Below are 4,047 nucleotides of genomic sequence, written 5' to 3' on the forward strand. Positions count from 1 at the left end.
CAAAATGTAAAGCATTCACACGTGCATATACTAATTCAAGAGAAGCAGGCCTGACATCTCATCCGGAAGTGTGTGTGTGTTATTGGAGCTATTAGCACACCGTTGGCACTTTACGCATTTGGCAGACGCTTTTATCCAAAGGTATAAATTTTTTATTCCACAAGCTTTTGCGCAATGCTCAACAGGAACACACTGGCCATTAAATGCAACACAAGCTGGTTGTGTCTTGTACGCCAGACCGCACACGCGGCATTTACGCCCAGATTTCTCCGTCCAGGACTTGTAAAAGTTTGTTTATGGAGGGGCAGCAGTCATTTGTAATCGCAGGGGTGGGTTTATGTTAATAGCCGCAAGTTCAGCTCTCTTTCTCAAGGTTAACCGAACCCAACCCGGCGTCACGCCACTGGGGTTTACGAGTTTCACGCCGCGGCGCGCCGTGCTAAAGATCCCGTAATAATGGCACCAATTACCGCATTCCGCTTAAACAAACGGCAGGTTACACAAACCTAATCACGCTGGCATCTCATCGGCACTAATGAGATAAAGACTCCAATTAATCCTGCGCTAATTGCTGTGGCTCATTTTCAGAAAGCGTTCAGATGCGAGCGCCGTAATGAGACGCAGGCTGTGCCGAACGCCGGAGCCGCATGCTGTCGCCCCGAGCCGGATGGCCACAAATTACATTTATTACACAAATCACTGCCCTGCTTACAGTTACGTTCATGTGCAGCTGGCACTGCGGTGCGCATCAGTGAAACTCTTTACACAAATGTGAAGCATGCTGTATTATCTAAAAATATAACAGGGGTGCCAACATTGCAATCCTTATCAAGTCAATGTCACACCTTTGACCTCCTATTCTCGACAACTGTTTATTTGCCTAAATAAATGATCCCTGATTGTATAATAAGAGATGAAGGTGTGTAATAGTGTGACGATCAGAGGTTAAGAGACATTTCTTTTCTCCTCATCACCGTTAGCGAGCAGGTCGGACTGTGATGGCCATGAACAGAGTCTCCATTGGCACGATGACATTCATATTGACCTCATTAACGCTACCGAAGCCATTAACACTACAGACGGGAACCAGGCGGGTCGTTCGTAAAATCACCCATAAATCCCTGCGTAAGCCGCCCATCTCTGTCCTCTGGCCTTTTAAGTTCGCGTTACGTCTTACAGTCATTCCTACAGATCTCCTTAATTGTAGCGTTCATAGTTTTCCGCTTTTTCTTCCCTCCGTTGACGTGCCGTAATGGTTCGTCCGTTCGGAGTGGACGTGCATCACCTCTATCATTATCAAAACCATTTTTATCCCCGTCGGCAGGACGCCGGCTCTCTCTAAATCACCTGCTCGTGTAATTGCTCCGTACTTAAAGCCAAATAGCTGCTCCCTCGCTTTACCCGAGTGCATTAACTTGGGCAGATCCGTGCGACTACAGCAAGCTTTTCAGTGACCTCTTAGAGAAAGTCAAATCTCATTTTTTTCTTTTAAAGGCTTAGTTCATGCAATAAAGAATGATTTTGTTATAATCTATGCACTCCTGTACCTGATGCAAAAAGATGAATAACACAATAACGGTAAATTACTGTATGTGCCTGCTATATTACAAATTTTCTGAATATTTCAATTTTAGCATTCAAAAGCAATAAATGAAAGACAGAAAATGCATTCATGTGCAAACTAATCCTTTTGTCAGGCAGCAATGAGATTACACTGAGATACTGTAGATTGTTTTTAAAACCTTTCAAATATTGCTTGACAATTTACACTTTCTGTATTTAACCAATAGACATAAATTTGAAGATTTTTTGGAGTCTCTGTATGTGTATATGTTTATGTGTGTGTGTGTGTACGTTCGGTGGGGTTTGTATAAAAGCCAGAGGCCGCTTGTCCAGAAGAAAGGCAGCGCTATCGATTTTCTGACAATTGGAGAAAATCAAGCAGGAAAACAAGAGGGAAAGTTTCAATTAGGCCTTTGTGACTTAAATTAAAGAACACAATGGTGCTTTTGTGAGTCCTGCAGCAGAAAATGATTGAAACCAGGACGCTATTATCAGTCGGTCACGTACAATTTTTGTTGGTTTGCTTTTCATGTGAAGCTGAATTTGAGTCGTTTAGATGATGCCGAAGAATTGTGTTGAGAGTATTATAGCTCAGCTGGTAAAGCTTTGCGTTAGCAGCTAGGCATGGGCCGATTACCGGTTTCAAGGTATACCGAGGTTTAAAACAGTCAAGGTTTCAAAACCACTAAAATGTTCTGTGATACCGTCTCCAAGGTATGAGCTGTGTTTATACAAAATTCATTAAATCATGAAGTCATGTGATTGATTTGATGTTTACATTTAATATATATTACGAAAATATTATATATGTTTTGAAAGCATATTATAATTTAAAGGCTTTATTGTACCTGGCATTTGAAAATAACACATTTTAGTGTTGCAATGGCAATACCGCAACACCGTGAATCCGTGGTATTTTTGCTAAAGGTTATCATACCGCCAGAATCTTATACCGGCCCATGCCTATTAGCAGCTCAAAAGGTCATGGGTTTGATCCCAGGAACACACATACTGATGCACCTTAAGCCTCTGGATAAATGCATCTGCCAAATGTACAAAATAACAAATAATACAATATTGCAAGAAATTGTGATTATCAGAAAATAAACCTGTTTATCACAAATAAATATAAATGGACATTTAATAATATTAATTTGTATTTTTTAGCACAGTTACCAGTCAGTGTTTTTCTGCAAGGATTTTTCCTGTGCACAGACGTGACTCTGCTAAGGCTGTCTGCTCTGCAAACGATCGCAGCCGCCCATTGGCTAATTACTCAGTCAGCGTCGTATTGGCAGATGACCGCACACCAATCGACCGAATCCCTCAAACACAAATGAATCAAGCCAGATTCAGGCCTGGAAAACATGGATTTCAGCCTGAGCAAATATACTCAACCGAGTGAGATGTTTGTGACTTGGTGGAGTTTGTCCCTTTTACCAATGCTGGATTAAAAAAAATGAATTTTTTGCAGTGTATAGCAATGAAGTTTTTTTGTTTTGAGACAATGGGTCATTGTTTGCAATAATTTGAGTTTCATGATCATCAGCAGATCTTCAACTCCAAGTTTGCACATGCAAACGAGATTAAGAAGTTAATTATGAAAGATTATTTTTAGGGACTTTGTTTTGCCAACTATAAACAAGAATATAAATAGTGACAAAAAAACTTAATGTAATTCAGTGTAATATAATTTGATTGCTATTGCAATGCCCAAAATTGATTTTGAGGCAGTGCAAATCCCCTTAAACATGCTGTAAACATGTACATAATGCTTATACAAGAAAAGACAAAAATGTTCAAAAAAGAGCCATTTTCATTAATAAGAATTTATGCAAGATTAGTTTAATAAATACATATTTAATTCAATTTAATAAGACATTTAATTTAAATCTATTTTCTGAAGCTATTCTTTCTATAATATAAAATTATATTTTTTTGGATTATGTGTGGTAATCATTGCTGTAGTTTTTATTGAAGTGAATTATTGATGAAAGTGGAGTATAAATTATGTGTGCTTTGCTGGATTTACTGTAATTTTGTTGCTTTGGTGAGCAGTCGGGATGTTATTGGTGCTGCTTTGATTAAGCAGTAATCACATTGGATCGTCACTCTGTTCTCTTGCAGGATTTGTAGTCCTGTCAGACACACACGCACGCACACACACACGCACGCACGCACGCACGCACACACACACACACGCGCACACACACACACAAACACACTGATAGAGAGAGAGAGAGAGAGAGAGAGAGAGAGAGAGAGAGAGTATGACACAGTGTAGCTCTGCTTCAAAACCTACTGAGACAACATTCAGTGATGGAAAAAGTGAGACAGAAAATGCTTATTTCACACATTAAAGTCCCCGTGAAATTAAACTGAAGTTTTTTTACTTTTTGTATAAATATTATAGCATTAACGAAATAAACTAACTGTGCTCCAAAACTGAAGAAATTCACATATAAGTTATAAGCATTTAAAACT

This window comes from Paramisgurnus dabryanus, chromosome 7 (assembly GCF_030506205.2).
Source record: "Paramisgurnus dabryanus chromosome 7, PD_genome_1.1, whole genome shotgun sequence".
NCBI classification, from domain to species: domain Eukaryota; kingdom Metazoa; phylum Chordata; class Actinopteri; order Cypriniformes; family Cobitidae; genus Paramisgurnus; species Paramisgurnus dabryanus.